This window comes from Lonchura striata, chromosome 16 (assembly GCF_046129695.1).
Source record: "Lonchura striata isolate bLonStr1 chromosome 16, bLonStr1.mat, whole genome shotgun sequence".
Taxonomy (NCBI): domain Eukaryota; kingdom Metazoa; phylum Chordata; class Aves; order Passeriformes; family Estrildidae; genus Lonchura; species Lonchura striata.
The window spans coordinates 5,204,744-5,218,844 of NC_134618.1; the positions used below are offsets into that span (position 1 = coordinate 5,204,744).

General features: G+C 39.5%; 1 protein-coding gene across 34 annotated transcripts in view; it reads left to right on the forward strand.

Annotated features, from left to right (window-relative positions):
- Positions 1-14,101, forward strand: part of RBFOX1 (RNA binding fox-1 homolog 1) — a 1,167,105-nt gene that overhangs the window by 449,103 nt on the left and 703,901 nt on the right. Inside the window, exon 1 of one of the 34 annotated variants that reach the window (XM_021531178.3) lies at positions 6,891-6,990. The exons of 29 other annotated variants lie outside the window; for them this stretch is intronic. The gene's annotated coding sequence lies outside the window, so the exon portion shown is untranslated. Of the gene's footprint in view, positions 1-6,890; positions 6,991-7,875; positions 7,945-14,101 lie in introns of those variants that run through there. 4 more of the 34 variants (XM_077786830.1, XM_077786829.1, XM_077786826.1 and 1 more) reach the window with 4 other exon arrangements.

Genomic DNA, 14,101 nt, shown 5'->3' on the forward strand with positions numbered 1-14,101 from the left:
CCAGACATTTGTGTTCAGACACCTGACCCCAGCCTTGTTGCAGTGCAAAGCAACACCTGGAGGCAGGAAATGCTGATGGAAAGGCGTGAATGTGACTCGTTTTCAGCTTGGTTAATGTCACTTCAGAACCCTCCCTCTCTCCAAAGAGTTGCCTGTAAATCCTGCTCACATCCATCTGATGATTTCCATTTGTTGCTTCTCTTGTGGGTCTCTCTTGTCCCAGTTTTAGCTTTGCCAGGGGAATGTAAAATACATATTTCAATAGAGATTTGGATTTTCCTTTCTAGCAGCAGAACACTCCTTTAGCAGTGCCACCCTGTGCACTTGGAGCATGCTGCATGTTGGAATTTTCAACTGAAATTTTCCAAGAATACTGGGAGTCACCTGGCTCCCTTTCACTGTCTTTGTCACTGTTTTATCTCAGGTGTAATTGCTTGGAATGGGGCAGTAGAGTGAAGAGGACAAGGCTTTTGTGTAGGTTGTGGGAAAGGAGCAGCAAACATCCAAGGAACGTGGAAGGTTTCTTTGCAAATCCCCAAGGCCTGCAGAGGATTTGTGGGAGTCTATAGTTGCCCTCTATTTATGTGGAGATAATGGAATGCTGCTGTCAGACACCCCCAAAAAAAGGGTGGAGAGGATGAGGGGCAGGGAGGCTCCTCTCAGGGGGACACAGCTAAGGAACAGCAAGCACTGGTTGAGGCAGCATGGGGAAATGCTCCTTGGATATGGGAGAGAGGAGGAGCAGCAATCTCTTCACAGTGATTCCAGAAACACCAGGTGCTTTCCAAAGTGTGAACATGCAGGGCGTGAGAAAACCTGGTTCATTGGAAAAGTAGTGCAGTTTGAGCAAGAGCTGCAGTTGGAGCTCATTGACCTCCAGAAGCCTGTCCTCCTGACCCCAATTATTCTGCAGCTCTGTTTGTCCTGGAAGGGTTTGCAAATACACACATGGACCTCTGTATTTGTTTTAGTAGTGAGGCTGAGCTGCTGAGCCCATTTTGCTACGTTAAGTTGTAGAAAAACTAGCAAAAATGATAGTGTTGCAATAGTGTGAGTCACTTTTATTATACAAGTGTTTACCCTGGTTATTTCCATCCCATTCAGAATGAAGCTCTAAACTGACTGTTACAGTGACAGCTGGTTGTTTACTTTTCAATTTGTGATGAATTTTTAATGATTCAAAAAAATAAAGTATTTGAGTATGAGGCATACTTGATAAGCAGAATTAATAAACTGAAATAAGTAGGGTCATATTAAAAATGTAGCCCTCATAGTGATTTTTCCTTCCAAGATTAATCACAACCTTTTATTTCTATTCATCTTCTAGTCAAACACTCCTGTGGACAGCAGCTGCTAAGCTTCTTCAATCTCTTTTCCATGTTTTCTGTTGTTACTTTGCAGACCCTTTGGGAAGGAACAGCACCTGGGTGAAGAAAAATGTATCTTTTAGCAAACCCATGGCCATCTATTTAATGTTGTGAGATTGTGAGAAAGTTACTTTTGCAGTGGTAATTTCCACGATGGAGATGTTTATGCCCTCAGTTGCAGTTCATTCTCTATGTGCTCTCCAGAGCTATTAAATTAAATTGTCTTTCAGCTGTTGGACAGAGGCAAACCCCTAAACCTCTTTTATTACAAAATAATGCTTCGGATTTTTTCTGCAGCCTGAATTTAAAAAGAGGCTGAGAGGAGGCAGAGGGGCATGAGTTGATCAGTGATGTGAAGTGTGTGGAAGCCAGGCTGAGAAGCAGAGTTGGGTTCTTCTACCAGTAGGGCTCTTCACAAGGTCTCTTCTCTTATCCTTGCGGCTGGATTTGACCTTTTTGAGTGTGCTAAAATTTTCCTCTTCTGTTTGGCTGTCAGGCTCTTTTTTTTTCCTCTCAAAAGATTGTTTCTACTTGCTTTGAGAGGGAAGGGAAAAAATCAGCAACCGACACTACTTTCATTCCCAAAATTCAGTCCCCTGCTGAAGCCATCAACACCTCCTGAAATTCTGAATGGAAAAGCATTGCCTCTTTTCTTGTTTGCAATGAAGTGAGGATTATAGTAATAGTATAAGTATTAGACTGCATGAATTATATAATGAATGTAAAACAAAACTGGATTTTGTGAGGCAAAAAGGGATTTAAACAGCTGCTTGAAGTAAAAACAGATGATCCTGGGAAATCACTAGGAAATGGCATATAGTACTAATAATGTCAGTGTTATTATTTTTACTTTCCTGATATGTCAGCATGTTGTTTGCAGTATTTTTTTCGTAAAAATAGAATTTATTCAAGCAATTTACCCTTAATGTGTGTAGTACAAATAGTTTATATTGTGCTTATATATCATATTAACAATATTTGATTTGTGCTTTCTTTACAAATAGGAATCATTGATTTTTTTTCCTGTGGTTCTCATTTTGCACTTAGGCTGGTGTTTTCAGTTCCCATTTTGGGTGCTGTGCTTTGAAAAAGCTGATTTCTCATAAATTTATTCTCTTTTATAAGAGGGCCTAGGTACCATATTCATTTTTTAGGAAATGCTTGACTCTCTTTTGAAGCCAATTAATGTCTTAAAAATTTCAGCTTGCTCCAGGAGAGCACTAAGCGTCCTTCCCCTTCCTCAGAACACAAACCTTCCACTCGAGCTCAGGTGACATTCACTTCGAGTTCTTACTGGTTTAATTCTCTTCTTTCTTGATTCCACTTTGTCCCAGTGATTGTGGCAAAAAGTCTCTGGAGATGATCATCAAAAGTTTCCAAGCACCTGCTGCTTGTAAGGGAACCCCTGTGACTGTAGAACCCTTATCTTGATTCTTCTAAATTCTTTTATTTAATTTCCCCATCTTAATTTATCCACTGGCAAAATTTGTTTGAATGTGTTCATCAATTCCTGCTTCAATGTTTTTTGAGGTGCCTGGAGACTGCTCATGTCAGTCCTACCACACACCCTTTTTTTCTTATATTCTTGACTCAGACACAGCCTCTAGATTTATTTTCTGATGTTCCTAGACTAGGAACAGCTAGGGTTAGTGATAGGGTTTTAAAGGTTTCTGAAATTATTAAAAATGTTGATTAAGACTTACATCTCCATATAGAATGTTTGAAGTCTTGGTGAGCATAGTGGGACTCTTTAGGTATACCTTGATTTTATTTAGTTTCATTTTCTTGTTGATTGAGGTAGCCATATAAAAATGCAACAAAATCAATAAATAAAAATTAGGCCTTTAAAAATTTTTGTTTAATATAATGACAGTTCTTTAGCTGCAAAGATGTAGAAATCCTCAGCTAGAAGTGTATGTGGTGCTTTGCATCTTTCTTTATGTACATGGAATTGAATTTACTGTATCACTCGGATATTTTTGTTCTTGCTGGGAGCAAATAAATTTTGAGCAGCAAAAGACTGTTTAGAAAAACTTCATAGATTTGTGAAGACTGTTTCCAACATTTTAGAAGGGAAATATTGAAAGTTACTGATAGCTGAATACCTGGGCAGGTGTGTGGCTTTGCACCAAGGATGTGTCCCCATGATTCAGTTTTGTTTATTTACTATTATAAATAGTTATTTATATTTATTGATGAATATTTATAAATTTATAATTATTAAGATATATGAATATTTAATTGTATTTATTTTTTTTTATAAAGATGGAGGACCTTGGGTTTGGTGTGCTGAAAGAGTGATAAATCTGAGTTAGATCTACTTTCTAAGTCTCTTGGGATTAAAGCTTTTGGAGAAGAGATCCATTAATGTATTTTAAATCTATTGATTCTCAGTAGAAAGGGACAATTTAAACTCGGAAGTCACCAAATGAACTTTCCATTAAGTTGGGGAGCCTGTGGTCACAGCTCATTGGATCTTTATGAAGTAGAAAATGTGATGCAGACCACACTGCCTTTCTCTTAGAGGAAATCATGCATTTAACCATGGAGCAAATACTGTAGCCAATTACATGAGCATACACCTATTTTACACGTGGTTGATCTTCTGAGCAAAAAGTATTAACAATGTGCATGCTGTCTTGTTTTAGGGGACTATTTACTTTTAAGTCAGTGATATGGGATGAAGTTTATAGAAAAAAAAAAAGATTAATATATGATTTATAGCAAAGTTTTCTAAATGGAAAGCAACCTTGCATAGAAATGTGTGATGGTTTTCAGCTGACATCAGCAAAGACTAATTATAACCCTGCTAGATGTTCATGTGCCATGCTGTAGCCTATGGATAAATGCTAACATCTGAAACTGTAGAAAAGAAAGAAAAATGTTCAGTATTGAAATCAACTTCTTAAAACTCTTTCAAAATGACTTTGACTTTATTAGAGGATATAAAAGTGCTGATTTATAACTTGGCTTTTTTTCTACTTTAGAGTATGAGGTTATGTAAAAATCTTTACTTTCAAAACATCTGTTCTTAAATGTACCAGGGTGATCTTTCTATTAGCATTAGATATTTACAGTGGAACATCTTGTTTAATGTTGCTAAGCCTTCTGAATTGATCTGGTTTTTATATATATAATAGATGTAGCCCCATGCACATGTCCACAGACATTTGGAAAATGCCTTTCTGGAGTTTAGTCACAGCAGTGACTTCCTCACTGTCAGGAGTTAAGTAGCACATTGAAAGCTGATAGAAAAGTTGAGACATAAACTTTTACAGTAAAATATCATGGGTGTACTTGAGAGTCTGTAAATTCCTGATTTATTTGCCAATCCTCATGTCTTTGTCGAGGCCCTGGGCACTTTGAATGACAGAAATTATTTTCTCTTCCACATCTTTTTGCCTTTACATTAAAATTGGGAGGAAGGAAAATGCTTATAGTGTAATTTGAATAACACAAGCTCTTTTCAGCAGTACCTTTGACTTATTCCATTGCTGAAAATAAATGAGGAGCTGAGAAATTACAAGCTCTGTCATGATGGGTTGTTGTGTCTGTTGGCACACATTGTGCCTATTGGTATATGAAGATTAATGTGTTGCATGCCAGCATGTCCTTCCCTATGCAAAATATTCTGAGAGTGTTGAGGGGATTGGTGTAAGAATTCTGCAGAGAACACCAAAGCTAAGTGAAAGTAAATTAAGCATACCCATCTGGCTTTACTTCCTTGCAATTGGCCCCAGCTCTGGGTTCCAACAGCAGTGATGTTCATTCTAGCTCTGATTTACAGGGCAGGTTTCTGAAGCTCTGCTCTGTGCTCCATTAGTCACGATTTCTCCTGTTAAGATTTCTGGATGCTGAGGATGTGTGCACTGAGGGAATGACAGAACTTTGCACTGAAAGTACCCAGGATGTTCTTAAAATGTGATATCAGCCTGGAAGTACTGCCTCTGATTTCAGTGGATGCACACACTTCCCTTTTTCCTGCCACCTCACCAACGCTGTGGCTCATAAGAAAGCAGCTGGAGAGACTTCTAGTCCATATTCCAAAATGTCAGGGTAAGGATTAGTCCAGCTAGCAGCTCTCTCACAAGCTTTGCTATAAATACTTGCATCAAGAGTGCTGGAATTTCAATTTTTGTGTGATGGTTGGCATTAAGTGAAGGCTTGATATTGATGGGTGTTACTAGGCAGTCTCAAAGGATAAAAATAAGGATTTTATTGGTTATAATGCCTTCACTCTGTGTTCTACTATTGACTACTTGCCCTTATACTTCTAAAGCTGAAGTAGCCTAGAAAATACAAATTCATATCCATTTCATTTCAAGAGCCAGATGGTATAAATCTATTTAGATTACATTCAGGTTTTATTACAGAAAGGTACAAAGATCCAGCATTCTCCACAGTCTTGTCATGTGTACTTAGCTAGGTGTCAAGGATTTTAGATGTCAATCTAATCTCTCTTAGCAGCATCCCTGGTTTCCTCAGGCAGATCTCTTGATTGCAGTGTCACAATTCTGTGCCTGTGACAGAGGAATCAGTGCCACTTCACCTCCCCAGGCAGGGCTATCTCAAATTCCTGATGTGTTGTACTGGGACTGTGATCCTGCTTAGAGCCTCTCGGGGCTGGATAAAATACAAATGTTCATAATCTTGATGAAAGGCTGTGTGGGGCATGCCACTAGGTTTAAGTGGATTTTTACTGATCAGGTTATACTAAGAATTGTTGTCATGGATAGTGTAAATTAACAATTAATAAATACAGGGTGATATCGAGAAAGAATAATGCAGGAAAAAGCTTTGTTGCAGGACAAAAAAAAATGTAATCATAGCAAGTCTTGTGTGAAAGCTACATAGAACAGAAATGAAAGAAAGTGCAGACCAGCCAGTTGTGCTGTATGAAATGTGAGCATTGCTGGATTCTTTTCATGTCATGCCAAGGTAGAAATTCTTGTCTGTCCTACTGTAGCCTGTTCACCCCGAAGTGGATGGACAACATGAAAACTGATTCTCCACAGTCTCTGTTTTACAGCTTCACTATTTTTTTTCTCCTGCTTTGAGCTGCAGACTGACTCGTCTTTCTTCTTTTTTTTTTTTTTTTCTTTTATTGCCTGTAAAATGTGAAACAGATTTGTTTAGAAAGACACACATGGTTCTCTTGTGTTTCTTGCTTTTGCTCTGGTGGCTGGGCACCGAGTTGGATGACTAAGCAATTGTGATTTAGGTCTTTCCATCCTTCTGTCCTTCCTTCCTTCCTAGAAAGCTGAAAAATATGACCTTTTTCCTTGAGCTTTATGTGTGACTTAAATGCCATTGCTAAGGCTCTGGAAAACTTGGGGATAAACTTTAAAACCGGTTTTGTATCCAAACTCCTTCTTTACGATGCATAAATTTCTGGATAGCGAATGTGTTGAAGGATGCTTAATAAAGGAACGAAATAGCAGCCTACAGCTAAACTCAGCTTTCTGAGCAAGAAAGTAGAACCTTATTCCAAAAATAGGGAGCAACTATTGCTCAACAAAGTGAGTAGTGCCCACATACACTGAGCAGTGCAAAGGCTCCAGCTGGGTGGTTTGGAGCTGAGGAGGCTCTGGTGCTGAAAGGTGCTTATCCCATCTCCTGAGAGGTAGGTCTGCATGTGCATTCCTTGGGTTTGCGTGGAGCTCAGAAACAGGACAGTTTCAGCCAGGATTCCAGGTGAATAACTGCCCCTGACAGGAGTCAAACATTTTGGTACCAGCCAGAGGGAGTAATTTGACTTGTTTGCATATTGAACAGCAGCCAGGGAGTTCTGATCATTCTCAGAGAAGTGCTCCAATTTCCTAAGCTTAGTATAGAAAAAAATAGAAAATTTTTTGTTTGTTTGGGTGGAGGAGTGGTGTTTGCTGGTGGGTGGTTTGTTTTTTTTATAGCTTTTAATTCCTTTTTTCTGAAATGCTAAAATAATATTCATGTATCATGAAGTTGATATCATTGCAGAACTCAATATCATTCAGTTGTGATTCCATAGAACTTCTGCTGCTGATGGAATAGTGTCTGGATTCTTCCTTCTCATACCTTCAAAATCTTCAGAGACACTGTTTTATGCATATTCATTCTTATAGGAAATGGTAGTGCTAAAGTTTACTAGTAAAATCCATCTTCAGCACAGTTGTTTATCAGATCTATGCATTCATTAATAAAGAGTCCCTGCTGTTGTTGGCTCCAGTACAACTTAATTAATTACTATTTGAAATATGGATGTGGTAAATGATCCAACTTAGTGAAACAGGAGAGCAGCTGTTACCTTGTTTTATGTTTGAAGTCACTGGCTTTTCTCCTTATTTGTGTGTGTCATCCCCTTTTTCATCTTATGACAATAATTCTATAAATTTTGGACTCAGATTCATCTGTAAACCCTGCCCCTGTTTTGTTTTCCCACTGTGTCATCTTGTTCTCCTCTGTACTCCCCATTTTATCATCTCATGTTACACCATCCATTCCTGTCTGTCCCTCTTTTCTCTGCCATAGATTTTCAGAATCCTGCTTTCCCTTTCTCTCTGGTTCCTTTCTTCAGCTGTTCTGTGTTCCTGAGAGCCAAGTAAGTTTTTTCCTGCTCTTCTGGAGAAACTGTTGCTTTTTCCACTTTTTCTGAGATGTATCTCTTGGTGACATATACCTAAGTGCTTTCTCAAAACAACCTTATGGAATTCATTAGGAGTTTTCCCTAAATGTTTCCATTTCCCCTGCAGCTGTTTTCTCTGGTCACTTACTGAACTCGATTAAATTTTGCTCCTCTGTCTACTTACTCTTCCCTTTCTTACTTTTATTTTCTTTTTGCTGTCTAGAAGAGACACTGAGAGCTGCTGTTTACTAACACCTCAGATGGCTGCAGGGTTCCCTGTCAGCATTTCTGTGCAGTGCTGGGAGGGAAGGGACACATTTCAGTCCTGAAATCATCAGGTCCATCCTCGCTGTCCTTCCCCTGGCTATCCTGGCGCTGGAGGCTGTGATTTCTTTTCTGCTGAGGGATTTTTGGAGAGCTTTCTCAGTGAAGCTCTCTGGGTTTGTTAAGCCCTGCTCTGTGATCTCCAGAGGCTCCTTTCAACCTCAGCCATTCCCGAGATGCTCGGAAGGAGAGAAACAGGAATGGGGAGCAAAGGAATGAGTGTAGGGAGCACTGTGTGTTCATGGAAAGAAACACCATGCAGAGCTGACAAATGCCACAGCAGAAGCAATTTAACCTCCTTGTCTCAGCACAGATGCAAATCCCAATTGCAAAGTTTCAGAGAAACTGAAACAGCCAGGGGATAAATCATAATTGACTTTATTCTAAAATAAAGGCAAACAGTGAGTAGCATTCTAACTCATTTATTTGTTCTGTTAGCTGTGTGCTGTAGCATTTGAAACATGCTATGGCAATATAGTTTTAGTTATTTTAAGGGCAAGTCTAAACTGAAAGAATATGTGCAGAAATGTAAGCACAATTTGAGTCTTTGCTGCAGCTCTTAGGTATCAAGGTTCAGTGTTTCATTTGTTCCAAAAGGTTTAATTATTTCAGAATGGAATAGTTAGGGAGGATCTGGGAGTATTTGTAGTAGGTAGAGCTACAAAGACCCCTAGAAAGAATCTTCAGTGGTTGATGTTTTTATAAATACAGGATGAAAAGATTTTATGTTCTCCACTTTTGAGACACAATACAGGAGTGTTTAATGAGGAAAAAAACGTTTTTATGAAATAATTGAAACAAAGGAGAGTGAGGTAGAAAAAACACTGCAAATGTAGGACTTTCTTTTTAAGGAGTGTGATTTTCTTAGACTACCATTATAGAATCAGACATGTACTTTAAAAAGCATGCAAGTCTCAAAGCTATTTCATGTTTGAAATGAGATGTTGGATTAAAAAAAAAAAAAAAAAGACTTTATTTTCTTCATAGAAGTAGATGGAATTCCCTTTATTTCATTTATATTCAATTCTCATTATCCTGGGACACAGAGTAAGGGCTGTGTGAAAAAAGAGTAGGAGAAAGAATAAAGACAGAATTTTTCATTGTCCAAAAAAAGTGTTTTTTCCCTATCCATAGGAGCTAAGAAAGCCCTTGTGCTTAGAGGAATGAATAATGATTTATCAGTCTTGAAGCATATGGAACTGAGTAAGTTCATGGAAAGGTTGTCTGTTGGGTTCAGTTTGCTTAATGGAAAGATGTATGAAGGAATGACATCAATCTCTGGTTTTTTCCTGTAGCTATTTGAGGTTAGCTATTTGAAGGAATTGTATGAAGTTTTAGAAAGGCAAAGTATATAATGTGTTATTAACACATATTGCTCATTATTATGCCTTACACTGTGTCCCACTACTAATTGCTGTCCTAGTAACTTTTTTTTATGCCTTCTTGCTGCCCCTTTTTATTCTCTGCTGCCCCTCTCTCTTTGTTTTGTCACTTTGCTACTAAAAGAAACAGATTCAAAATTATGTATGCCTGGGCTATAAATGTTTATCAACACTAAGCATTCCCCACAGAGCAGTACCCATTCCCCTGTATCTTCTGTGTTTGTTTTGTTTGTGGGGTATTTTTTGTTTGGTTGGTTTTTGTCTTTTTGTTTGGTTTTTTTTTTTTTTTTGTTGTTGTTTTTGTTTGGTTTGGTTTTTGTGGGTTTTTTTGTTGGTTGGTTGGTTTTTGTGGTTTGTTTTTTTTTTTTTTTGGGGGGGGGGGTGTGTGTGTGTTTAGTTTGTTTTTTTCCCCACAGAATCTTCATTTCTTCTGGTTTTTGTACTGTGAGCATGATGTGAGAGGCGCCCAGCTCCTGAGCCCTCTGAGAGTGGTGTGAGCAGAACATTTTTCCTTTCCTTCCTTTTAAATACCTCACAACAGTATCCAGTATAATCTATATTCTATAAATAAAATTTTCCACGTGCTGAGGATAGACTAAAAGAGCTGCAGGGTCTTTCCTTGAGCCCTTTAGTGCAGGTTGGAATAATCTTGGTCGGGTTCCAGTCAGCTGGGAGCTCCCCAGACTGGCAGATGTTAAAGCTGAACATCCCAGCTCCTCCAGAACTCTGGGGTGAATCCATCAGGCCCAATGGACTGGTGAACGTGTTTGTCTGCTCCCTTTAATAGAAATTTCCCTCAAGGTGTTTTGTGAGTGAAGAATTGTCCTGACTCATGGTGTGATAAACAAATGCAGCTCAGGAGGTGCCTGGATGCCAGAGAGCAGAGTGTTCACCTCCAGAATTGCTTTTCATTTGCCTCCTGTACTGATGACATGACAGTTTTAATCTCATTTGAAGTCAAATGTGAGTTCTAACTGCAGTTCAAGTAATGAGAGAGTAGCCCCAGATTTTCTCTGCCTGTTGTGATCTGCTCTCTGCAGGTTTTAGCAGTTCTGCTGTTTCCAGAAGGTTTTCTTCCCGGTCAAGCCGTGGCTCTGTCACAGGGCTGTAAGATAATACACAAGGGCTTTTTTGGGGTTTGGGTTGCTCTGGCTGAGGCTCTTGGAGGTCTTTGGCAGACATGAGCACTCTGACACTCAAGTCCTCTGTCGGAACTCACAATGTCCCTCAGACATTTTTGGATGTTCTGGGCCCAGGTCAGAAGCATTTGAGACCCTGGCAGGCAGCTGGAAACAGCTGTGATTTTGGGTTGGAACCATGGAATGATTTGCGAACCTTGCAGGAAGAACAAGAAGTCACAAAAGTTTAGATATTAGAGTAGAAGTAGTCACAAAGTAGAGGGAAGAATTTTTAGTGCTGTACAGAGGGGTTTTGGTTTTGTACATGGGGGTCAGAGGTTTTAAGATGGAGGGATTTGGGCCTGCCCTGTCCTCCCTCTTTCTCCTTCCTTACCTCCATGTTCTTGGTGATGTTGGCACTCACAGATTGGTTTAGAGTAGAAAAGCACCATTTAATATAGGTAATAGGCATTAGGGAAAAACTGTAACCATGGAACACGTAATGTCCCATATAAAAGAGAGCAGCAGCCCTGGGCGGGGAGAGAAGAAGCAGTCGGGGTCAGAGAGGATGTCAGGGTGTGTGTGTGCCTCTGCCTGAGCTCTGAGCAAACCACAGCAGCAGAGAAGAAAATCTTTTAGATAACTTGCAATAAACTGCCTTGAGACTGAACAACAGAGACTGCTGAGCCTTTCTTTGGAAGCTCGGGCTGGAGGAGAGACTTTTCCACCACACAGAACTCCTGACCCAGGCCTGGGCTCCGTCGGTCCTCAGCATGGTGCATTTCCATTAGTGGCTTCACAAATCCATATTCCCTGCCAGTCAAAATGAACACGAAGTCTCCTGTTGAAAAGAAGCAGCAAGGTGATGTCAGGATGCATTGTTCAGCCATCCACGGATCTGTTTCCACATGGAGAACCAGGGGAATCAGGAGCAGGGATGACACAGCTGTCTCAGGCAGTACGGTGTTTTTGAGGAGTGTTTGAAGCGAGGCAGTGCAGGCAGTGCCTTATCCATGGCTGTGATTATCAGCAGGGTAACAAAGCACAGTGCTGGTGGTTGATGATCATTATCTCTACAGTGCAGGCAGTGGGATGTGTGCTACATCACAGTACTGTTTGTGTGTGACCAAAAGTGAGAAAAGTCTGTTCTTACAGGGTGCCCCAATGATCCCTGGACAGGGCGCTCAGCTTTGCAGGCTCACAGGCTCCCCAGGCCTAAGAAATAATTATCTCAATGTTCTGCTATACTTTCTGATTTTCCTTTCCTCACCCCACAGCAGGCAGCAAACTACTGCTATGATGTTGTATATTTCCCAAATAGGACCAAAACCTGCACAATTGATGGCAACATTTTTGTGTCTGTAGCAATCCCTCCAGAACAGGTAAAACTGTGTTGCACAAGGCTTGTAAAGAACGCAAGCGTGGCTTTGGGAGACTGGCACAAACATTTCTGAAAGCCTTGGCTGGTTCTAATACAGCTCTTAAAAGCTTTTATTTTTCTTAAGATGGGGGAAAAGTGTGTTTTGAAACACAGTTTTTCATGGTCTTATTGTGATTTTTTTTCTGTCTCTATTCACTTGAAAACTTCAAGCCCCAGAGAACACAAATTTACATTCTTGTTGTGGTCTCAGTTGAGAAGTTCAACATTATTGCAGGTAAATTCCTCCCCTGTCCAGGAGTTCATCTCTCTGGTCAGAGTGGAGATATTTCACTGTGTCAGTGGGCATTAGGTTTATGGATGAAAGGAGGTTTGGTGTTGAGAATTACAGAGACTTTGTTGAAAATAAATGTTCCATGGCTGACTGATGAGGAAAAAAATGTGGGAATAGAAGAATATTCCAATATAAATTCATGATGCAAAGTGAAATTTAGTGATCTGGTTACATGTGGCTAAAGCAGGGAGATTTCTTCTGCCTGGAATATTTATGGAGTGCCACTGGACTGCATTTATTTTGCAAAGCTTTAGAAGGGGCACATGGCATCATGGATTGCCTGACATAACCAAACCACTCAGACTAGAATGCAGTTATAACAGAAAGTGATTATAGGAGAAGTTTGTGAATTTCCAGATGGGTCTAACAAAGATGTTACTTGTGTGTGCTGGGATGAACCTGGTTCCTTTCTATGGAGCACAGTGAACTCACATTTCAAGAGTTTCAATTTTTTTTTTAATAAAGTGCTTTAAAATCTCTATAATAGGAAATGACTTCAAAGAGGAAAGATTAAAAAAGAAAAGTAAATAAAAAGGAAATAATATAATTAAGGTTTGACCCTGTAAATTGCTAACCTTCAAAGCTAATGCTGGAGAAGCACAATATTATTAGCAATAAAAAGAATTTGCTTTGCCCTTTTAAAATTACCATAAACCGATTGACTGAAATGGAATGATGTTAATATTTAAGAAGTAGGACACTAGATTCTATTATCTCAGAAACTCTGTCACCTGGTACACTCTGTAGTCCTGTTATCTAATTATTGTCCTTAAATTGCATTAGTGTGCCAGCAATTTGTCTGCTGTTGGAAAAGTAATTGACATTTGAGTTACTGCTTCATATTTGGGAGACTCACTAGGTGGTTCCAAAGAGCCCTCTTCTGTCAGAGCAGATTAGCTTAATTTTACCTAAAAGAAAAGGGAAAGTCTGCATTTTTGAGTATGCCATTTACACAGTGCTCTTGTAATTTGGTATTAAAATTCAGGTTATGTATCACAGCTGATTGCCAAGAAAGAAGAGAGGCGGGGGGAAAGTGGCAAATTAATAAATGGCATTTTTTTTTGCCTTCGCATTCCCTTTAGTGCAGTCTGGTCCTTCAGGGAGGTTCAAGAGGATTCTGCTGGTGGGAAGGGGCAAAGCAAATTCTGCAATGTGTGCAGGGAATGTTTGACAGTCCCTGATCTCAGGGCTTTGCTCACACCCACAGCACTGCTCCCATGCCTTTGGGAAGGAATAGGATGCTCCACTTCACCTGCAGAATCCTGACCTTCCGCAGGAATTTCAGTTTCCTCTCAGTGCTTGGAGGAAAAGCGCTTCCAAAACCCTTTTAATACAATTTCTTTGATGAAAATGTAAAGAATAGTTGTAATTCCATGTAGCCTGGGAAGAGGAAGAGCAGCCTCTATTCCACCTCATATGAATGTGAATGTCCACGAAGGTTTGGTTTCATGACTGTGCAATCCAAAGCTTGAAACTTTCCAGACAAATGTAATTTGGGATCTAAAGTTGATTAGAGATGCATGATTACAAAATGTGTGTAATAGTTTATGTGACAACTGGAATTAAATTTAAAATATATTTGAAATTAACATGAGGA